General features: G+C 37.5%; 1 pseudogene; it reads right to left on the bottom strand.

Annotated features, from left to right (window-relative positions):
* The window catches only part of LOC102850763, a 78,662-nt pseudogene extending 66,860 nt beyond the window's left edge, over positions 1 to 11,802 (bottom strand).
* Positions 11,803 to 25,361: the final 13,559 nt, after the last annotated feature.

The following is a 25,361-nucleotide window of genomic DNA, read 5'->3' as shown; positions in this document are numbered from 1 at the left end:
GAACTCAAAGCTCCGAAATTTTGATTAGCAGCTCTGGGACTCCAGTGGTGCAAATCCGTAAAGAAAACATCTAAATTTTTACATAAAATTAATTTAGCAATTGTACATAACATTCTTTCTGTCTCTGTAATTGATTTTCCAAATATTAAAATCTTTTTCACACTTAATCTTTAACAAGAGCTCTAAAAAATGAAAATCTTAAAATGTGAAGAAATTATATATGCTGATTGCATCTCTAAATTATAGATACTGTTTTTCATTTGGTATTTTTTACTATCCCACCATAATTTTCATATTATTTTTCTTTAATTTAAAAGCTACTTTTAATAAAAAATCACAGACAATCCCAAAAAAATCACAAAAAGAGAAAGACTATCATTATGTATCTTATGTCTTTCTTTATTACTCCCTTATACACACAGTCACCTTTCAATTATTTATTTCCTAAACAGGATCACTTAAATAGGAGGGAGATACAAAAAACAAACAAACAAACAAAAACCAAAAACAACCAAACCTCAGGATTTCCAAGTCAGTATTATTATTATAAAAAATTAATTATAAGGTTGTACAATTTGATGAAGGAGTGAGGGAAATTGGAAAAATCTGGTCTGAAAAGCAATGTATTTGAATTTTGTAAATAAACTGATACTATAAAAATAAAAATAAAGTAAACCAATGTTACTATTTTTATTTACCCATATTCTTGCTCTTCCACTAGAAAAATCAACAAATATAAAAATAATCCCCCAAATCTCAGGTTTCTTTTATAGATTCTCCTTTTACTTCAGAGAAAACTCTGCCTGTGCACAGTCTGCGCAGGTTCTTTTTCATTTTCTAGCCAACACTGTCAATGTACTTTGGAAGACTAGGTATTTTAAATTTAGGAAGATTTCTGATTGGAACCTGTCAGCAGCTGAACACAAAGAATTCACACCAACCTCAGATTGTGCCTTGAAATGCCACTTGGAACAATGGAAGTACCAGAAAAGGGAGAATGCAAGATATTTTTAAATAACTTCTACTAAGAAATAAAGACAAAACAAGAAAATGGAACACAGAAAGTGGAACCATCTGAAAAGCAGAGCTGGATTATGGTCAAATGGTTCAAGTTGTTAAAACTGTGTTCTTCGTTACTTAGTGAGTGAGATCCCAGTCTATACCCACAGCACAGCTCAGGCAAGCAAAAACACCACAGCTTGCTTCTGCGGTTAGCTGAAGGCATCTCCCAGGGGGTAATCAAGATTCACAGCCATCTGTGTGCCTCTCCATTGTCAACAAGAAGCCAATTATTCTCCTGAATTGGACTTCCATTGATTTCTGGCTTTGCATAGGATCATATATCACTATATTTTTAATAATAATAATAATAATAATAATAATAATAATAATAATAATAATGTATTTGTCCCAAATAGAGTTACTTTTTTTATAAATTCTTTCTAGTTAAAACTTAAAAATTATATTGTTTGACTTTCAATCATTTGTATACACTGTTTTATAACATTAATTACATAAAAAAAATCTGATTAATTACAACGTCTGATAACCTTTCTCATCATCCAATGTATCTGTTTATTAATTTTTCTCCCTTCTCTCTCCTGGCTCATCTACAGTAATGATTGTGTACAGAAACCTTTCTTTAGCTTTTTATAATAGTGGTCTTATCCCACAATTGACTTTTTAAAATAATTTTAACTGATTTCTTTACAATTGAACTTTGTGATTCATTTGCAATGGTTAGCAACATTTCCTCTATATGTAGCCTTGGTGTTCTATGATTTAGTATTTCTTTAGTGTTGTATAATATTACACGCAAGCAAAATCTTGCTATAGATTACCCCAAACCAACTAGAATAGTATATTAATAGAGAACTGCCAGAATTACAAGCTGGGTTTAGAAGAGGCTGTGTTAGTAGGGATAACATTGCTGATGTCAGTTGTATTTTGGCTGAAAGCAAAGAGTACCAGAGGGACTTTTATTTGTGTTTTATCAGCTATGGAAAGGCATTTGACCGTGTGGATCATAATAAATTGAGATTAACATTGAGAAGAAACAAGAATCCCGGAACATTTTATTGTGCTCACGTGAGATCTATACCTAGATCAAGAAATTATTGTCAGAACAAAGCAAGAAAATACTGCATGGTTCAAAATCAAGAAAAGAGTGCATCAGGGATGTGTCCTGTCTCCATACCTCTTCAATCTATATGCAGAACAGATTATTCAGGAGACTAGACTTTATGAAAAAGTATGTGGCATCAGGATAGGAAGAACACTCATCAATAACCTATGTCATACACATAACAGACACAACTTTGCTCACCAAAACTGAGGAGGATTTGAAGCATTTGCTGCAGAAAATCATACTACAGTCTTCAATATGGAACGCATCTAAACATCAAGATAACAAAGATCCTCACCAAGGAACCAATAGGCAGCATCATGACAGTTGGAGAAAAGACTGAGGTTGTTAATTACTTCATTTTAACAACCATGTTATGACAGTGGATATTTCTTAACAATTCACAATCAACATCTGTAATGCTAGCTGTCAGGAAATGAAAAGACAAGATGCATTTGTAGAATCTACTGTTAAGGATCTCTCCAGAGTGCAAAAGAATACAATGTCAGTCTAGAGAGTAAGGTGCTCCTGATCCAGGCTATGGTCTTCTCAGTTGCTTGCTAGGCATCTGAGAGCTGGACAGTGACTAAGGAAGACAAAAGAAGAATCAATGCCTTTGAGTTGTGATGCTAGAGAAGAGTATTGAACATACCTTGGCCTTCCAAGAGAACAAACAGATCTGTCTTGGAAAACGTGAAATAGATTGCTTCTCGGAGGTAAAGTATTTGAAACTCTATTTCACATACTTTGGCCATGTTGCCAGAAGGAATCAGTCCTTGGAAAAGGACATTATGTTTGGAAGGTTAGAGGGTCAGTTCAGGAGAGGAAAATCCTGTACAGGATGGATTAACATAGTGGCAATGGGGTCAAGTGTGTCAGAGATGATTAGATTGGCTCAAGAAAGGGAAAGGTTCCAAGCCACTGTTCATAGGGTTGCTATGAACCTATAGGGTTGGTAGTAACCAACTTGATGGCACATAGCAACAACATACTTCATCATGTGATGGTACAGTAGAGTATTATGCAACTTGTAAGTCAGGAAGCTCTAGTGGTCTAGTGGTAAGGAGCTATGTTATCAGCCCGAGGGCACATAATTCTAATTCACCAGCTGCTCTTTTGGGAAAAAAAAGGGGGGGCAGTTTCCTCCTATGGAATTTAATGTCTCTGAAAATCTGCTAGAATATCAGCTAAGGGTCAATTCTGACTCAATGACCATAAATTAGAAATTAGCAATTCATTTGAACTCGGGTTGTTCCCATCTCTTTGCAACTGTAAATGATGCTTCAATGAGCATAGATGTGCTTAAATCTCTTTGTATGGCAGCTCATATTTCTTTAGAGAGTTGTGATGCTAAATTGCCCCTTCTCTGGCACTTTGACTCTACCAGTGACTCCACTGCAAAAAAGATGGGTAATCTCCTTTCATGATATTTGTAGCACCAGAGGCTCTCAGAAATGAAAGGTCAGCTATGAGTACGTTCTGACTTGAGTGCAATGAATTTGAAGGTGTTTGGAGGTTTTCCCTCCCCCTTAGTTTATATTCATAGTAGTGGGATGGCTAGATGAAATGGCATTTCTATTCCCAACTTTCTAAGGTAACATCAAACTATATTCCACAGTGTATACACTACTGTACACACCCACCAGTAATGTGTGAGAGTTCAATCTCCACACTCAGCCTGCACTTTTTGTTTGCTTTCTTATTGAACTTTGATGTTGTTGCTCTGCTGAAATGATTTCTCATTATTGTTTTGATTTGCATCTTTCCTAGCTAAGGCACTCGAGCATTTCTGCATGTTTTCGTTGGCTCTCTGCACATGTGCTCTGCGGAATTCATATCGGGCATTCAAGGATGGTTTATCACTAGGGGAAAAATCAATAAAATTCATTTCTTAAACAAAACAAAATGAGGAACCATATGATCATATTTTATGCAGAGAAGGTATTTGACAAAATTCAATACACTTTCCTAAATAAAATAGGTTAAATAAAGTATGATAAAATCATTCACTAAAAGAGTTTACATAGGGAAATTCCCCAACATAATTAAAAGAGTATAGGCAACGTTAGAGACCACCATTAGTCTCACTGGAGGAAGATGGAAGGCATTCTTGTTGAAAATGGAAAGGAACTCCAGTATGTCCTGGAAGCCTTAGAAAGAGCAATTAGGCAAGAAAACAAAATAAAATGCACCCAAATTTGCAAAGAGGATGTAAAATTATTATATTCTCTTATTATATCTACTATTAAAGCTCTTCTATTTGCAAATGGAAATGGTGGGAGTGCAGGAATCGTGGCAAGCTTTTGCAGTGGACTGCTTTTCTGGGAATGTGTTTGACATGCAGATTTGCTCTGTCCCTGGAGTGAGGCTAGCCAGCCTGGGCCTAGGGTTTGAACCAGGAGGCGGCCTTAAGCCCAAGGCAGCTGGGAAAGAAGGGGCCATGTTGTTCCTGGTTTGGCTGGCTCCTCCCAGGCTTGTGGGAAGCTCTCCTTGACAGAAGGCAAGAGCGTGGTGGCGGGAGTGCAGGAATCGTGGCAAGCTTTTGGAGTGGACTGCTTTTCCGGGAATGTGTTTGACGTGCAGGTTTGCTCTGTCCCTGGAGTGAGGCTAGCCAGCTTGGGCCTAGGGTTTGAACCAGGAGGTGGCCTTAAGCCCAAAGGCTTCAAATTGTCTTCCTGTCAAACATTCTTCTAGGTGGTATAGCACTGGTCTGTGCGTTGCTGTACAGAGGTACTCGTGGTTGCTGTGATGCTGAAGCCTGTGGCAGTGATGTGCCAATCGTGGTAATGGGCACCCATGGTGGACAGTGTTGGCTGGAACTTCCCCACTAAATCAAGCCTGGAAGCAGGAGCGGCATCCACTTCCAAAATGGCTTGCCTCCGGAAACTCTATGTACGGACTGTGCTCAGGCTGTTCGTTCATAGGGTCGCTATGAGTCGTCTATGACTCAACGGCATTAAACAACAACAACATTTGCAAATGATTTATTAATACATATAGAAATTATCAAAGACTGCAAAACTGGCTCTAATTAACCAGTTCAGCAAAGTGAAAGGGTACAACATAAACACAGAAAAATGTGCTGATTCATCCCTAATGACAAAGAAAACGGCAAAGCAAATGAGGAAAATAATGCCATTTACAATAGTCCCCATGAAATGAAACATTTAAAACTAAATCTAATCAGAGATAGAAAAATCTATATAGTTTCCATTCTTTTGAAGGTATATGAAAGTTGGACACTGAGCAAGGGAAACTGAAGAAAAATTGATGCCTCTGAATTGTTGAGTTGGTGTAGAATATGAAATTACTGACAAAAGAACAACAACTCTGCCTTGGAAGAAGTGCTCCCGTATGACTCTTTAGAATAAAGAATGAGTATCTGTCTCATTTATGTTAGGCATGTTATCAGGAGGTGCTAATGCCTGGAAAAGGACATCATGCTTGGAAAAGTAGAGGGTCAGTGAATGACAGGGAGACCTTCAACAAGATAAAGTGACACAGTGATTATAACAATGGACTTAAGCAAGCAGAGATTGTGAGGGTGGGGCAGGATCACATATTGTCATTTTTAGTGTTTTTTTTATTCCTTTGCATGTGTCTGGATTAATGTGCAGTATTTACTTTTCAGAAATCAGTAGCAAGAAAATAACTTAATAAAAACGGGCAAATGATCTGAATTAAACGGATAGGATTTTAAAAAAATCTATACAAAGAAAACTTTAAAACCCCAAAAGACATATATAAGTGGAAGAATATACCCTGTTCATTGATTGGAAGATTTAACATTTTGAAAGTGACAATACTACCAAAAGTCATCTACAGACATAATGTAATCCCAATCCAGGTCCCATCATTATTTGTCAAAGAGATATTAAAAAAAACAATCACCAACTTCAGAGTAAGGGGAAATTAGTTTGGCTAAGGAAAGCGCTACTAAAAAAGAAAAGCAAAGTTACATCCCATAATCTCAAAATTTACTGTACAATTATGGTAATCCAAACAGCTTGGATCTGGCTGGACAGATAGACCAATGAAATAGAATTGAAAACCTAGGAATAAATCCATCCACCTATGGATAACTGGTCTTTGACAGAGAAGAAATCCACTAGGTGGGGAAAAGATAACTTCTTTAACAAATTAACTAAAATACCCTCATTGTCATTGAGTCAGTACCAACTGATAGCTGACCCCTCCTCCCTAACCCCCTCAGGTGGCCTTTCAGGGGCTGTAAAAGGCTCTTCGGAGGAGTTAACCTAACATTATCCTATTGAGCCTCTGGTGAATTCGAACCACGAGAAAGGTACACTTTGGCTAAGAAGCAGAACTTGGACTACACCATCAGAACTCCTTCTTAAGCAAGAGTGCTGGTAAAACTGGATATCCATTTGTAGAAAATTGAAAAACAGTGCTTTCCTCACACCATAAAGAAAAACCAACTCAAGATGGATCAAGGATTTATACAGAAAACAAAGTTCATTAAAGAAAAAGTTGGGCAACCTTAGAAGTTCCCTAATCAATGGCATAAATAGACTATCAAACATAACTGAAAATGTAATAATCAGCAGAGGTCAAATTAGACAAGTAAGATCTCCTAAAATTTCAATCCTTATTCTCATCGTAAGATGAGGTATTATCTGCATGACCACAGTCCAGAACAGGAGGTGCATAGCAAAGTGGACTAAGGAGGCCAGGGGAGGGAGGGAATTAGAATCTTTTTAAAGAGAAAACTGAACTGATGGGGATAGTGAGAAAAATGTGCAACAATGGATGGATGGAAATTCAAGTTTTCTGTTAACTTTTGTTAAAGTATTATTTTAAAAAAATAAGAAGAAATTCTCCAACGGAATGAAAGAGAAGCTACAGAATGGGAAAGAAATAATAGATAACAATACCTTTAAAATTTATTGGACATTCCAATACCTCAACAAGAAAAGACAAATTAAATTATTGTTAGCTCATCTGCTTGCAAACAATAGTGATACCCAATTCCAAACCAAACCAGTGCCCATAAGTCTATTCCATCCCATGACAGTTCTCCATTGTGCTTCCTAGGGAGTAAATCCTCCCTGAGAACTGCTGGTGAAGTCCAAGAAGTAAGTGAACTTTAAAAAGGATGGGGATATTGACTAAGAAGGCACTTTTCCAGTTCCATTTGTTACTCCAAGCTACATTCCGAGCCCAAGTTTTGCCTGCCTGTTTATGAAGAGACCAGACTAGATGACCTCATGGTCTCTTCCAGGTGTAAAATGCTATAAAAATCACAACTTTCTTAAATAGATGCTTCATAATAATCTAAACAATTACAGTAACCTATACTTTAATTAGATGCCCTGGTGGTAATGCAGGTTAAGTGTGGGGCAGCTTTCTAAAAGGTTAGCACCAGGTGCTACCTAGAAACAAGATGAAGCAGTATGTTCCTATAAACATTAGAGTATCAAAAAGCTGAGGGGCTATTACTTTGAGTTAGAATCAACTCAAAGGCTGTGTGTGATTGTTGAGGAATACTTTAATCTCAATAAGACTTGGTGGTGTAGTATATTATGTGTTAACTTGCTAACCAAAAAGTCAGCAGTTTGAATGCACCACCTACTTTATGAAAGAAAGATAGGTTGTCACCTCCCATAGAGATAATGCTTTGGGAACCCAAAAGAGCAATGCTAAAGTCAGAACTGACCCAAAGGCAGTGTGGGTTTGATTTTGGCTTTGGCTTAATTGACCTCTGCTGTATGTACTGACATCAATCTTCACATGACCAATTTAATCACCTACAAATGTAGTTCCTACCCATCCACTAACTGCAGTATATCCTTCACTCATCCTCTTCCATTTTCTAAGCTCTGACTCCTTAAGGGTCCCAGCACTTCCATTATGTGACTTAAGTGTACTCATATCAGATTAAATGTCACCATTAAATCTAATGCTCTGACACTGAGAGTTGAAATCTACAGGAAAATGCAGGACTTTTAGGCCAGCACAGGCCTATCAGGTGTCAGCAACACACACTCTACATCTGTTCTCTAATCCATTCTGAACATTGCTTCAACATACCTACAAATCTGATTTTGGGCCCTAGGTTCTGTAATAATTAAATCATTCTCCTGCTCTGAAAGCTGGCTCATCTATTTCAAAATCAATCAAGGGCAAACAATCAGAGCATCTAACAAAAATGAATAAGAAATGGAAATGCCTACCTTTTAATGTATCACTGCCTTTAAACTTGAATGCTAAAGGCTTTCTAAAGATTTTAAAAAGAATATTATACTGGATTTGTAAAAATCCTAATGGGAACACAGAATTCCTTTCTTGAATGTTACAAATAAGATTCTTTGGGGGAAATTTCTCCTTGTCAAAGTTCATTCTATTGGAAATGTCTTCAAATATCAAAAGGACTTAAGAGCTAGTCACTTCTCCAACAATTTTTAATACATCGTGAGGAATTATTCAAGAAATTATTCATCAACCTCTCCTTCAAGACATCTTCTTGCCAATCTCTACTGCCATTGTTGTCTACTTCAGAATTTAACAACTAAGAATATCTGGGGCCTAACAGAAGGATCTCTTCTGGCATAATGTGTTGAGCACTGAGTTGCTAACCCACAGGTTGGTAGTTCTGTTCCAGTCCACTATCTAACATCCCCAAAGGAAAAAGATGGGCAGTCTTTCCTCTTAAAAATATACAGCCTCAGAACCCCAAAGGCCAGTAGTTAAAAGTCAGACTCAATTTGATGGTAGTTTGTCAGATAATTAGCAATTACTTGTTGTGCATCATAAAGCTGGACAATGACTAGGGATGATAAAAGAAGAGCTGATGGCTTTGAGCTGTGGTGCTGGAGAAGAGTACTGAATATACCACAGATGGCTAGTAGAACAAAGAGATTCATCCTGGAGAGGGTGAAACCAGGCTGCCACTTGGAGGCAAGGATTCTAAGCTACATCTGACATACTTTGGGCAAGGAGTGACCAGTCCTTGGAGAGGAACATTATGCTTGGGAGGGTGGAGTGACAGCCTAAGAGTGGAAGACCTTCAGTGAGGTAGACTGACTCAGTGACTGGGGTAGTGGGGGTAAATGTGTCAGTAACCACCAGGTTGGCTCAGGATAAAGCAGGCTTCAGAGCTGTTGTATACAGGATCACTATAAGACACATGTGACTTGAAAGCATGAAACAACAAAGTGATTCACTAGGCACAATAGCTGACATGAAAAAAGGAGTATACTGCTAAGAGCACAGACTTATTCCAAACATTATCACTCCTACTTTTAAGCCTTTTGGCAAGTTATTTAAATTCTCTTTGTCTCACATTCCTCATCTATAAAATAGAGTTAATAACAGTACCCACCTCATGGAGTTGTTAAAGATATTAAAGGAGATTATTATTTGTAAAATTATTGGAATAGTGGTTAGACTAAATGTGAATTATATTTTCACTTGTTAATAAAATCTGACAAGTGTATTTCTCTTTTTTTCTCGTAATCAAGACACATCAAAGACTAGAGGTAAAGTGTAATACTTTGACCCCATCATTTATTTATAATTCATAACATTTACATGCTATTAAAATCAGCTTGCTGATAAAAAATAGTATTTTAGAATGGATATATTCTTAAAGTAATAACCAGGTTCCATTAGTGTAAATGAAAGGATAAAAAAAAAAAACTGTCTTGGTACTGTCTTAGAACATGGGCCAGTTTATGTGGTCCATCACTCCAATTATTAAATCTGCCACCTTGGACTTGAAATAGGACCTGTTTCTTATTCTGCTTTGCAACTATCATAGTAAGTGGCCAAGAACTATACACAAAGGGCATCAAGCAGCACATGGCGATAGACAGAAGACATCGTACTTTTTAAGGAGGGCAATATAAAACTTAGGAAACAGATACTAGTGATCTTGTACATGATGAACAAAATTATCGTACATATAAAAAGAGTTGAAATGGCAAATGTTGTGTTATATGTGTTGTTGTTGTCATGTAGTGTTGAGTCGGAACCAAGCCTCCAGTGAGTTTTCAGGGGCATATAATCACACAGGAGGAGACTGCCCATCCTTCTCCTGTGCAGCAGCTAGTAGATTCAAACCGCTTGCCCTCAGGATTGCAGGGCTGCCTTCTGCCACTAGGCCGCCCAACAACTTTAAAGAGAAACTAAGACATTTAAGATCAAAACTGCTTTTGCAACTGGAACAATTGGAAAGTTCAAGGAATGAGGACATTTTTCTGCCTGCGAAGAGATTGGCAGAGCAGTGTGTAAAAGTTATTTTAACAGTTCCCCAAGTGTTGTGTATTTATATAAGCCTGTCACTTTTAGTTATTCACTAGCATGCGTTCTCTCATTTAGAGACTCAGAAACAAAGTTCATTAAGTTCACATTCCACGCTCAACCCACAAATATCTATCCTTATCCTTCTTCAGCTAAAATCTGAACTCAAAAAAAAATTTTTTTTAAGGTTGATATTTTATTGGTTGTTTTAAGGGCCAGTACAGAGACATTATGAACAACCTGTACACAATTCTTAATGCACGTACCAAAAATCTAAAAAGCCATGTAGTTATAATTCTTTTCTAAATTCCAGTGACCTTCCAGCTTTAAATTTGGAGGAAAGTTTTCATAAAGAAGAAAATAAGTACCAATATCTTCAACTGTTGATAAACTGTCACATCATTAAGTCCCACTAATTCACAATTTACTATCACACACACTACACATTCAAATTTTCAACCGTTCACAGCACATAACAAGGTTATTAGGAAAACTGGATTACTAAGACCAAAGATGTTACAGAATCCACATAGTTCTGACAGGGAGAAAGCCATGAAAAGGGAGTGGTTATGTTTAAGAAGAAATTTTACTAAACAATGTTCTAATTTATGTATCTAAAAACATGGAAAATAGACTTAATTTAAAATGTTCGTCATAAATGCATGACTAAGACTCCAAACTGTCATTAAGTATACTATGTATTATGGGATATAAAAACTGTCCCTTTCCCCATGGAATGTTACACTGACATCCAAGCCCCCCCACAATTTTAACATCCCACATTTTCTGGTTGTACCAAAAAATAAACAACCAGCAAATGATCTCACCTCTTAAAAAAAAGCATTTACACTTAAAAATGGGATGAAGTGGGATTTCCTTCTTCTTAAAAATGTTTCTAGAGCTACTAAAAAAACTTGCATTTACAAAATAGTTGATAAAAATATTCCTCTGGATTGTACAAGAAAGGAGATACAGGGACCACTGATAAGACATGGTAGACAAATATTAATCAGACTTGGCTTCTTTTTCTTCTGCTTCATCAGAGGCTGGACTCTCTTCGTTTTTAGTTTCTCCATTTTCTGCAGGTAAATCTTGTTTAGTTTCTTGGTTAGCCACGTCAGCCTGTTTTCCCTTTGCTCCCCTTTTCCCTTTTGTTTGCACTTTTTTGTCAGAAGCTTCTTTCCTGCTGCCTTTTTGGGCTTCGTTTCCACTTTTGCAGGCGGCTTAGCTGACAGCCTCGCTGATCTCCTCTTGGGCTCCTCCTTCACCGCACCCTTGGCCGAGCTGACCTTCCTCTTGGGCATGTTGGCGACAGGGAGGGCTCGTGCCGGGTGCCGGTGGGCCGCAGCGCGCACAGAGCCTTCGCGAAGCTGGGTTGCTCTGGCACTGCCTCTCTGCCCGCCGCCGTGCTGCATGAACTCAAAATTTTTAAGGATGTTATTTCTCTTTCTTAAAACATAAAGTCTGACTCATTTTTAAATGGGCAGAAACAATTTCTTTTTATAACGACATAATGTATGAACAAAAAAAGAGTGATATATATTTATGAAGAATAAGAATATGTTTATGAGCAAAATATTCTTTGGAACAATGAAGTTGCAAGTAAATTTAAGAATAAATCTAGAAAAACGGATTCCTTTTTCTTTTATCAAGTGCGATAAATTATTTCCTCTGGGGCCACACTGCTGTAATACTTAAAATGAGTATAATTTAGGCTAATATAGGAAGAGGTTAGCTATGTGGTGTGAGTGTCTGCTGTGTGTGTGTGTGTGTGTGTGTGCATTCTAAATTAAGCAAAGATTCAGAGAGAAACCTTGGTTCATTCAATCAATAACATACAACTCAAAAACAGTAAAGAAGCCAACAGAAGTTTTTCAACTGTCACAAACAGTTTATTACAAAGACAGAGACAACAAGAACGTGCAGGCATCTACACTGTGTAAGAGCAATACCCAGCAATACATCTTATGTACCAAATGGATAAGGAATTGGTTTCGAGATCCTATTCTCAAAATCAGCTGGACACCAAGAAGGGTACAACTCTCGTCTGCCAGGATGTCAGATCCTCAGTCATGGTACTCCAATTGGATTCTCTTTGAACATATGCCCTTTCAAATGAAATTAATCAATCTCTTTATCACCCTCACTGCATCTGGAGCCATAATCATTACCCAACCGCTGGGAGAGAAATGAAACCACTAATCGCACGGGGAGTAGAGCTTCGTGTTCAGAACAGGCAAGTTTGTATTAAGTCCTCATTTGAAAAGTCATTTTTTATGACTAGCCACACAAGAAACGGTGGGAGCAGGCATCTCTACAACCAAAGCTGGCAGATGTGTGCCAAAGTGAGCCATCGTCATGTCATCAATTTGTTATCAATATACAAAATGGGCTTTAAAATGACTTGAGCATAATAAACAATGAATCCTAAAATCAACTGATAGTACAAGTAAACGTTGATTGCTACTGGTAGGTGTTACCAAATCAACAAGCAAGCAGAGTGACTCTATGAACAACAGACAGGAACCTCGCCCCTCCTGTGCCCTTCTCATGATCCCACACATGCTGGAGCCCACTGTTACAGTCACTGTGTCAATCCATTTTGTTCAAGGTCTTCTTCTCTTTGGCTGGGTATGATATTCTGGGTAAGAATTTCACATTCTATTTGATTCTCTGTACTCACCATAAAGGAGGGAAAGTATCAATCACATGAATGATTAATAATTCACAAACTTTACCCACCAGCAATTACAGGAACCCTATTTACAGTAGCAGTAACACAAATTCATCTAAAATTCAGGAATTCTCACCAATCTGCTCTTTTTTTAACCTTCTGCAATGTTACATTATTCGGGACCCAAAGAGGACCTTTGTTTCATTTAAAATTATAGCCATGTTCCTGCACAAAGCTGATGTGTGTTAACTGAAATATATTGTGCTTCTGACGTACTTTGTAATATTGGATGTATGGCCCCATAAGAAAAGTTATAGCATTAAAAATCATATTTAAGAATGCAATAAACATCATTGCAACCGTAGAGTCAAATGACCTCTATATTGGTTGCTTAAACCATGTAGTAATATTCAATGCAAGTAAAATATTAAAACAATAACAACACTTTCCTCTCCCAAGTGGCTAAAATTTCAGAGCTGTCTATATACCCTACAAGATTTTTCTTTAAACAGAATATTTAAGAAATAGAAAACACATATCTTTCCAATCCTATCAAGTATTTCCAAAAATATAAACTTAAACATACTGGCCAGGTCTTGGTAATTCTTAATAGCCTGTTCATTTAACTAAGGGTATATTTGTTTTTAACATGGCTTGTAGGTACTTTAAAGGATATTGGCTCTATTGATTTGTTTGTTGGAAAAAGACTCTTGCAATGATAAGGGAGTAGGAAAGGCCTCCTGGACATACGGAGTTCTAGGGATCATTAAAATCCCAGTTCTCTGCTACTATATCCCAGGTGAGTTTAAACACACTGCGGGCTTCTACTGAATTGGAAATTCTGCACACAGGTTTACTCCTGTGTTTAGTCGAGAAAGTTTGAAAAGCCTAGGAGGCTTGAAAATATCATAAATTTTAAATCTAGGAATGGCTTAAATCTGAATTTAAAACTCAACCATTGTCAGATAACATGTCTATCCACATCTAAAAATCAATTACAGATGTCTAACCAACTTGGTAAGTGAAAGTGATAACAAAAAATTATACCTTAAAATCAACACTCTTGGTACTAGCAGTAAGGAAATCAAAAGACAAGTTGCATTGGAAAAGTCTGCTGTCGGTGACCACTTCAGAATGCTAAAGAGCAATGATCCCAGTCCAGACACTAAGATCCACCTGATCCAAGCCATGGTCTTTGCAATTACTTGCTATGCTTCAGAGAGCTGAACAATGATTAAGGATGACAAAAGAAGAATTGATGTCTTTGAGTTGTGGTGCTGGAGAAGAATATTGAACACGCCATGGACTGCTAGGAGAACGAATGGGTCTGTTTTGGACAGGATGAAACCAAGTTTCTCCTTGGAAGCAAGGATTTTGAAGCTCTGTTTCATATACTTTGGGCATGTGGCCAAAAAGGACCAGTCCTTGGAAAAGGACACAGTGCTTGGAAGGATGGAGAGAGAGCGCAGGAGAGGAAGACTATAGAAGGGATAGACTGACATAGTAACTTGGGTAATGAATGTAGGTGTGTCAGAGACCATGAGTTTGGTTCAGGATAGAGCAGGGTTCAGAGCTATGGTGCAGAAGGTCACTATGAGTCAGAGTTGACGTGATGGTACACAACAACAACAACATATACAAATAGGGAACCATTTAAGTAGGAAAAATAAAGAAACTTCTTTATTCAAAATCAGTAAAATACTTATGAATAAATTTTAAAAAGAAGTCCAATGCTTGCACACTAAAACTGATAAAACACTGATGAGGAAAACAAAATGAAAAGACTGAATCATTTATGTTCTGAAAGATCACAGTTAAGACTTCAACTCTTCCACAAATCGGTATATACATCCAACACAATACCCACCAAATTTCCAAAAACAATTCTGAAGAGATTATAAAGCTGATATAAAATTTCTATAAAAATTCAAGAGTCGTAATAGCAACAACTTAAGAAATAAAAAACACAAATACTTTTCCTTTCTGATTTAAAAAGCTGCGCAAACAGGATAGTAATGGTCTAAGTGTAGACATACACATCTGTGGAAAATAATGAGTAGTCTCAAACACTTATATTTATGATCAATTGATTTTGAACAAAGGTGCAAAGGCAACTCAATGGGAAATAAACCTGTGTTTTTAACACATGTCATTAGTATAACTGATACCTGCAATTGGGAAAAGAAGCCCTTAGATTCTTACCTGAAATCTTACAGAAAATAAATTAGAAACAAATTCTAGAGCTAAATCCAAAAGCATATTTAAAAATTAAACACCATGATTAAGAGGATTTATTCCAAGAATGCAAGGGTAGTTCAACTTTAGGAAAATCAACGAACGTAAAATACACTACATTAATGAAATGAAGAAACATGTGTTCATCTCAATTGAACAGAAGAAAAAAAAATGAAAAAATCTTGTATCTTTTAATAAATAAAATAATTCAAGAAACTCAGAGTAGTAAGAAGTTCTTTCAATATAATTAAAGGCTTTTATGAAAAACTCATAGCTGACATTACACTCAATAGAAAAATCCTAAGTGTTTTTGCCTTAAGATGAGGAAAAAGATCAAGGATTCTTACTGTCACCTCAGCCATGCAAACACATCAGAAGTCCTCTCCAAAGACATCATTCAAGGAATGGAAATAAAAGATAGCCGAACCAGAAAAGAGCAAGTAAAACTATCCCTTTTCGTAGATAGGATGATGTTAAATAAATAAAACCCCAAAGATTCCACAAAAAAGCTATTAGAGCTCATAAATGAATGCAGCAAAGAGGCCGGGTACAAGGTCAGCATGAAGAAATCAGTCAGGTTTAAAAATAGATCAGAGACTTCTATCTAAGAGCTAAAAGTATAAAACACATAAGAGATAATCTCTGAAACCTTAAATTAGGCAAAGATTTCTTCTCTAAAATACCAAAAGCATAATCTATAAAATCAAATTGAAAACAATCAATAAATCAGGCATCATCAAGTTCAAACTTTAAGAGTCCTAAAGGTAACATTAAAAAATGTATAGTGGGCAGGGAGAAGGGTGCAACAATGAATGAATGGAATTCCAAAATCTCTGTAGATGTTAATTGAAATGAAAACTAAATAAATTAAAATATTAAAAAATATATAGTGGAGGAACAGACTGGAAGATAACATCTACCAATTTCCTATTTAGTAATGAACTCATGTCCAGAACACATTTTAAAAATACTACTTCACACTCACTAAAATGATTTCATAGCATACAACAACAACAACAACAAAACCTTAAAAAAAGCTATGGAGCAGTTCTAAACTACTCTGAATATATGAAGTCACAATGAGTCACAATTGGCTCTGCAGAAGCTAACAACAATAACAAAATAGTTATGATTAAAAATGTGGACAAAATATAGGAAGAATGGAAAGAAACAGGAATTCATATCTAGTACTCGTGAAATAGAATAACCTGGCATAGGAACATAATTGTCAGTATTGTGCTGTCAACTCAAATGCACATGGTTTGAAACCACTAGCCGCTCTGTTGGAGAGAAAAAGATGGGCAACCTCCTCCCATGCAATTAACTGCTTCTGAAAAATCTGCTGGCGGGTCAGCTATAAGTCAGTTCTGATTTGATAGTATATAACACACAATTTTAAGAGCTTCCCAACTAGTTATCACAAAACCCAGCAGGTCCACTTCCAAGCAGTTGTTGTTGCTCTGTGCCCTTGAGTTGACTAAGATTCACAGTGACCCTGTGAACAACAGCTCTGAATTCTGTCCTATCCTGAGCCAGTTTCATCATGTCTGACACACCTGATCCCATTTACCATAGTCACTGTGTCAGTCTATCTTATCCAGGATCTTCCTGACCAGTGCTGACCTTCTATCCTTCCAAGCATGATCTTTTCCAAGGACTGGTCCCTCCTGACAATATGATCAAAGGATGTGAGAGCAGTTTGAATCCACCAGATGCTCTACTGGAGAAGGAGGAGCAACTTCCTCCTGTACCAGTCAGATCTGATTTGGCAGTACACACACACACACACACACACACACAAAAAAAAAAAAAAAATAAAATAGAATAAAGTCCTGTCTCTAAGGAGCCACTTGGTTTCACTCTTTCTGGGATAGATCTGTTTGTTCTCTTGCTGGTCCATGTTCAATACTCTTCTCCAGCACCACCATTCAAAGGCATAGACTTTTCTTCTCTCAACTTTAGTCATTGTCCAGCCTGGATCAGGTGTGTCTTAGTCTCTAGACTGACATGTTGCTCTTTAGCACTCTAGAGAGGTTGCTGACACCCTCAAGAGAAGTTATAATATATGTCCACAACAAGATTGGTAAAGATGTCTCTAGTAAAAAATGCCAAGCACTCAAATGCCAAGCAATTTAGGAATTCATTTTAAAGAGAAAAGATGATATAGCCATACAATTAAAGATTAATCAGGCAGCTTTGGTGGCCCAGTGGTAATGAGGTGCACTGTCAACTCAAAGGCATGGGAGAAAGGTAGACAGTCTGTGATTTTCTCTGAAAACCCACTGGAGGGTCAGCTATGAGGTGGTTCCGGCTTGAAGGCACAGAACAACCACAAAGACTAAACAGAATATCAGCCTTCACCACCAGGCTACTTTAAAATCTACATACAAGAGATTAAATTAACAACAGCAACTCAAAAGATCAGAAAGATGTTTAAGGGAGCAATGAGCTTATGTCAACAGAGAGAAATAACTGGGAAAACAAGGATGAGAATGGTTTCACAACTGTATGGAAATAATGAATAGCATTTTATCGTTCGTACAGAAGTTATTAAACTGCTGTGTGCATTAATGACAAGAACAAAAATAAAAGTAATTCTTTTTTTAAAGTCATGAATTACTAACTAATGCAGTGATTAAACCTCAGAGACACTTTGTCATCTGAAAGAAGCCTGACACCATACACCTATATTGGTTGACTCTTTATAGGAAATGTTCAAACAAGTCCAATCTATAGCTCTCACAGCTGGCCAGTTACGTTGAACTCACTTCAACCTTCCATCAGGTTTCTGAGACTGTAAATCTTAAGAGGAGATGGCCCCGCTTTGGCCCACAGAGCAGCTGGTAAATTTAAACCACTGACTCTTCCTTTTGCAGCTCAACAAGCTACCCACTTTGTTCCTGTTGTTAGTTGTTGTTGTTAGGTGCTGTAGCATCGAGAACAATTCAGAGCAACCATGTGAACAAAAGAGCCGAACCCTGTTCTATTCTGTGCCATCCTCACACTTCCTGACACACTAGAGTCCAGTGAAGCTAGAACTTCTTAAATTTCTGGAGAGAGAATAAATTGGTCATTGCCTCGGGCTTAGGATAAGAATGGGAATAAACTGTAATCCAAGAGTGTTTTTCTTCGGTGATTACAGGATCTAAAATGCCATTGCCATCAGAGTTTCACAACTCAGTAAATTTACTAAAACTCACTGAACATTTTAAAAGGTTAAATGAGGGATATGTATAAAATTGAGTCAAGAGAAAGGTATTATACTGCAAGGAGTGAACAACCTAGTATCAATAAGGAAAAGGAGCCAAGATAATCAAAGTAAATACGATCGCACATACAAACATCAGTAAAAACAGACGTTAATGAAGAGTGGATACGGGCAAGATGAACAACAGTGGTGGTGGTTTTGCGAGGTGCCCTCGAGTAACTACAACTCATAGCTACCATATAAAAAATGGATCTGAACTTTGTTCAAATTCTGTGTCACCTTCATCTTCTCTGTTATGTGTAAGCCCATTTTTTCAGTCATTGTGTCAGTCCATCTTGTGGGCATAGATAAATGAAATGACACTCATGGCTGTATGGATATGACAGATCATATTTTTAAATGTGTATCTTTAACTGCTGGAAACAGATCCATGTACATGCAAGAACAGAGGGAGAAAGTAAGAAAAGTTCTTGGTCATACTCAAGCACCTTGAACACATGAGTTAACAGGCAGGGCAACTCAGGACCACACACAGCCATGAGGGATGGCAAGTTCAATTGCATAGCGTAATTCACAAAGACAATGTTCTTTATCTTATTTTGGTGAGTAGTTATTGGTACCTTAAAAGTGTATGATGAGATATCAAGGGTACAACTATTGTTCTATGGTTGTGTAAAACAGAGTGAAGAAAAAGCAAAGATTTTTTGATCCAGAGGACTAAAGCATCACCTCTACTAGATTCTGAAGCCAGAACTAGATAGATGGTGTACAGCTATAACTGCTGACAGCTCTTACATGGTTTAGAATTTAAGGTTGCTATTGTTGCTGTGTGCCATTGAGTCAGAACGGACCCACAGCTAACCCTCCAGCAGGTTTTCACATGGGAAGAGAGATCTCTGGGAGGGACACACAAAATTACAGAATAAATATCAGAACTATTATTTTTTTAAAGATTAGGCTTATTCATCTGATAAAGACTGGTGGAAGCATCTAGATAACGTTGCTGGTGAGTATCATTGAGTTGGAGCCGACCGTTTGCAGAGGCAATTAATCACATAGAAGGAAAATGTCCATCCTTCTCGCATAAAACAGCTGGTAGATTTGAACCATGTTGTCTTTGGAATTACAGCACAGTTTCTTACCACTAGGCCACCAGAGCTCCACTAAATAAGGCAGGTCTAAGAAATTCTTCAACACTGGAACTGAGAACTGTCCTCCCATTTCCCACTCTCTTGGCTCAACATGTATTTAAACAATAGATATGTCCTGAAGGGGCTTAATAGCAGTAGAAGAAATGCATGTCTTAGAACAACCAACCATACAAGAACTAAGGGCAGCATTCCCCAGGGATGAGCTCAGAAGGCTGAAGACTGGAAAGGATGGAAAGGAAGGGTGAATGATAGGAAGAAAAGCAAACATAGGGAGGAAGTGGTAGAACCCTGTTACTAAAAGATTAGAGTCAATGTCACAAAATAATGTGTGTGTACTGTTTAAGAGAAAACCAATTTGCTTTGTAAACATTCACTTACATCACAATAAATGATTAAGTAAGTAAACAAGTACATTTGGGGCATGTAAATTGTATTCACTGAAAAATTTTATCAGAAATGCTTTGCCCATCTCCTCAATCTGTCTGGAAGTTCCACTCAAACATATCCACCATGGGTGAGACCCTGTGGGTATTTGAAACACCAGCTGCATTCTCAATCACCTCATATGCGTGTGAAAGTTGTACAATGAATAAGAAAGACTAAAGACGAATCCATGCATTAGAATTATGGCCTTGGTAAAGAATTCTGACTGTGTCTTGGACTGCCAGAAGATTGCACAGAAGAAGTACAATTAGGATGCTCCTTAGAATCAAGGGTAAAGGGACTTTGTTGTACAAACTGTGGGCATGTTATCAAGAGGGGCCAGTCTCTGGAGAAAGACATCATGCGTGGTGATACAGAAGGTCAATGAGAAACGGAAACTTGTCAACTAGATGGATCGGCACAGTGGCTGCAAAAATGGGCTCAAACCCAGCAGTGATTCTGCTGGTGCATGGTCGGGCAGTGCTCCATTCTGTTATACTCAGAATAGTGAAAATGATAATCCCACCAGAAGCAATCTACCTATTGAATGCAATCCCAACACAGATACCAAATTCATTTTCAAAAATATCAGAAAGTCATCTGGCAAGTTTATTTGGAAAGGAAAGTGACCACAAATAAGGAAAGTACTTGAGAAAAACAAAAGTGAAGTGGGAGACATAGCACTCTCCAATCTCACAACCTACTGCACAGCTGTAATAACTAAAACAATGGTACAAGACACATAGATCAAAAGAAGAAAATTAAGAACCCAGAAATTAACTCATCTACCTAAGGTCAACTGGTATTTGACAATGAAAACAAAACAAATGAAGAAATGCCAACATCTTCAACAAACAATGCTGGCAAAACTGGATTGTTACCTGCAGAAAGCTGAAGCAGGATCCACATCTCACACCATACACAAAAAAGCCCCAAACCATAAAGATCATAAGAGACTAAATGGGACTAACCTTAGAAGGCCTTGATGTCTAAGTTTCTGGCAAATACAGCCAGAAACACAGAACAAGGAGAGTATAACATTGATGAAAGGGACCATCTAAAGATTCAATCCCTATGTGCATCAAACCCTTTTCCCAATGTTGTTGTTGTTGTTGTGTACTGTAGAGTTGGAACCAACCCACAACTGACCCTCCAGTGGGTTTTCAGAGGCAGATATTTACATGGGAGGAAACTGCTCATCCTTCTCCCATGGAGTAGCTGGTGGCCTCAAACTGTGTGCCTTTGGGATTGAAGTACAACTTCTTGCCACTAGGCCACCAACCCCTACTGACTGGAAAAAAACATTTGTCAATGCCATCTCAGAAAAGGGTCGTATAGTGAATATTTATAGAGTACTGCAGGGCATCCACAAACAAAAGGCTGATAATCCAGTTACATAATGGGCAAAACACATAGAAAGACATTTCACAGAAGAACATATTCAGATAGCTAGCAGACACATGAAGGAATGCTCAAAATTACTGGCAATAAGAGATGCAAATCAAAACAACAGTGAGATATCATCTCACTCTAGTAGCAGTGGCAAAGTTTAACAGGACAGCAAGCAATACATATTGGAGAGGATGTGGAGAGATAGAAACCCATATATTGTTTGTTGGTGGGATTGTAAAATTGTACAACCACTCTGGAAAGGAGTTTGCCGTTTCCTCAAAAAGCTGAACATAGAAATTCCATATAACCCAGCTCTCCTACTGCCAACAAAATCAGAACTGAAAAACAAAGAAAGACTTGTACACCAATGTTCACAGCATCATACTCACAGTTCTAAGAACATGGAAACAGCCCAAGGGCCCATCAACAAATGGATGGGTTGATAAATTGTGGTATATTCACATGATGGAATACTATGCAGCACTCAAGAGACACAATTTTTAAAAATTTTACCTAACATGGGAGAGAAGAGTGCATTATGCTGAGTGAACTAATTCAGTCTCTTAAGGACAAATACTATATAAGACCATTGTTGTAAAAATAGAAGGAAAAAAAAAAATAGAAGGATGACTAGTAAGATGTCTATGAAAGTCCAAGGCAGGAAGGGGAGGGTGCAGGGTGGCTGAGGGTGGGTGGGAGGGAAGTCATGAAGTTGCAGAGTTTGGTGTGCAGAGGGCGGGGTGAAGAAATTGGGAAAGATCCAGCAGAGACCTGAAAAGGCAGGTAATATTGGGTAGAGATCAATGGTGATTCATTTTCTAAAACACAATACATAGGAATGATTTTATGAAACACAATGTAAATGAGGGAACGGGTGAAACACAATGTATATGAATGAAACATAATGTATACAAAATTTGTATAGAATAACCAATATAAAACAACAACAAAAACCACCCCAGAACATAGGATTACAATGAGTTAGAACTGACTCCATAAACACCTAGCGACAACCACCACCACAAATCACAATTTATAAAGCTATTAAAAATAACCAAACTTTCAAGCTAATAATTACCAGCATTTAGCAGCCCAGAATGGTGTAAAGAGAAGCCGCCCCATTCACTAAAAGCTTTTGTTCATGTGGATTATCAACCACTCAAAAAGGTAAGTCATTAATATGAATTCTAAGAAAATACAAAAGAGTGTTAATATTGCTGGTTCCTGAGCCTCTCCACAGAAAATGACATCATCATAAACAATTCTGAATTCAACTTTCAGAAGAGGAAAACTGCAAACTCTTCTAAATAAACAGAAATCAAGTAGTGAGAGGGCACTGGGCTAGTCTTAGGCCCACTAGACAAGTAAACGTCATTATTTAAACCTGGTTCCCTCAAATATAAGATAAATTGAGATCCTTGCCGTCCTTTTAATGTCCCTTACTGAAGATTAACATAAATAAAGGAGAAAGCTCTTTAGTATAAATTTTCATAATTATTACCAAACATAAATTGCTCAACTGTGGGGAGGGGTGAAAAAAAAAATTGCTCAACTGTTGCACTCTTGTTGTTGTTATGTACCATAGTGTCAGAACCAACCCATAGCTGACCATAGTGGTCAGAAGCAGTTAATTGGGGGAGAAAGCCCATCCTTTTCCCACTGAGCAGGTGATGGCCTCAAACCAAACCCCCTGCCTCAAACCAAACCACATGCTTCAAACTGAACCACATGCCTTTGGAATTACAGCACAGCGTCTTGCCACTAGCCCACCAGAACTCCCTTTACTTATCTTAACTCCAATTGTAAAGATGGGAGCAGTCAATCCTGTGGATTAAACTCAAACATTGGTTTGGCAAACAGGTCTCACCGCCATGCTTCCAAAAAAGCTTTGAAACTGCATTCTACCTGGCCACCGTTTTCAGTATTATCCCAGAGGTCTGCTTTGAACACAATAACTGAGTTTTATCAACATGAATGTCAGGGGGGGAATATTACAGATTCAATATTTGAAAAAGCTAAAGGGCATGAAGAATGCCACTTGTTTTTAGATATCATGGAGTTAATTTAAACTCAAAACAACCCTTAAAAACACTGTCCCTTGGCCATTCTTACAATCTTTGCTGTTAGCCCACTGTTGAGGAACAAAATTATGTTTATATATTTCATGGCCTTTTCAGAGGGATATGTATCATTAGGTTCATCCCTATATATAAAAATAAAATCTCATTCTAAATGTCAGAAAGACAAAGAACAAGTCTCATAAAAGTAAATGTACACTATTAAGTGTGAGTAGTTTTGTTTTCATTTATTCCCATTTTACTGATGCAAAAGCAGGTGAATAAAGTCATAGTATCTGCCTGAGGTCACACGAACACTGGCTGAGACCCGAGGCAGACTAATTCAAGACACATGTTCTTAACTCCTTCACCCCCAACCTAGCATGTAGCCTTACTGGCTCTTTTGCATAGGCATCCATATTTGAAAAATTGTATAAAGTTCTGTAGAAACACAGTAAAGATAATTATGTCTCTAAACAATTTTCTAAAAAAGATTAAAATTGCAACTACTCCTTTTCAAGACAGTGTGTATATGTGAGCAGCTGCATTCAATTAAAAAAATTATTAGCCTAGAGGGAAAAGCTACCAAAAAACAAAACAAAACCAAACCAAAAAACAAACCAACAAAACAACAAACACCCAAACAAAAAATCCCACAAAACCCAACCAAAACCAACTCCATACGTTATCCCTCTCATTTCTTGCAATATGTTGGCAGTTTTGTTATGAAGTGTATCCATGAATTAAAATCACCACTGATTGGCAAAGCCATTTATTTCTATGGTAGCTCTAAAGCTTACTCTTAAGGGGCCACCAGCCCACTGCCATCCTGTCAATTTTGACACATTGCAACTGTCCAATAGGCTTATGAGGCTGTAAATCTTTAAGGAAGAGGCTGTCCATTTTTCTCCCTAGAAGCAGCTGGAGTATTCGGATTTTTGACCTTCAATTAGCAGTACAACATGGAATGCAATATACCTTTAGAGCTCCTTACATTTTGAGGGGAGGGTTTCATGTGCTACAAAGTCAGAATCGACTCACAGCTTGTAGTGGGCTTTCAGAGGCTGTAAATAGCATAGGGGAAGTACACCCATCTTTCTTCTATGCCACAAATGGTAGAGTCAAACCACCTGGCTTTGGGTTGGCAGCACAACTCTTTTCCACTAAGCCACCAAAGAGCCTCCAAATGTAAGGAAGGTTATGCTATTATCACAGATTTCCTACATAACCCACAGTATGTTGTCCACAGTAATTACAAAGAGATAAAGCAACAAAAGAAGGTGCTTAGTGCATATTCTTTCTTTTACTAGAAAAAGTTCCTAAGCACAAAAGAATAAAATTGTGAGATGTGGAAAGTGCATGCCTCTTGAATTATTTGTCTAAGTCTCAAATGTCACCTATAGCAACAACTTCTGTGCCACTGACAACTTCTTTTTGAGTAAAATTTTGGGGATTTTGTGGAAATATTAAAATAATTACATTGATACAGTGACTCAATAATCAACCAAAAGGAGGTGATTTTTTAAAAATTTGTTACAATTAATATTGACTATGCCAATTTATGCTAAGTTTTAAGTCATGATCTTTTCAATCATTTGCATCTGAAAGCTGGACCATAAATAAGGATGAGAGGAACAGAACTAATGTCTTTGAGTCATGATGTCCCACAAGAGTACTGAATGAATATCCCATGGACTGACAAAAGAACATACAGATATGTCTTGAAAAAGTGCAGCCAGAGCACTACTTAGGGGGAAAGATGGCAAAGCTTTGTCTCTCATACTTCTGGCATGAGAAGCTGTTGCAGATGCTTGTGACTCATATAGTGACCCTA

The sequence above is a fragment of the Elephantulus edwardii genome, unplaced genomic scaffold (genome assembly GCF_000299155.1).
Source record: "Elephantulus edwardii isolate Elephantulus edwardi_28Jun2011 unplaced genomic scaffold, EleEdw1.0 scaffold00143, whole genome shotgun sequence".
Classification (NCBI taxonomy): Eukaryota; Metazoa; Chordata; class Mammalia; order Macroscelidea; family Macroscelididae; genus Elephantulus; species Elephantulus edwardii.
This window is presented reverse-complemented; position numbering and strand designations above follow the sequence as displayed.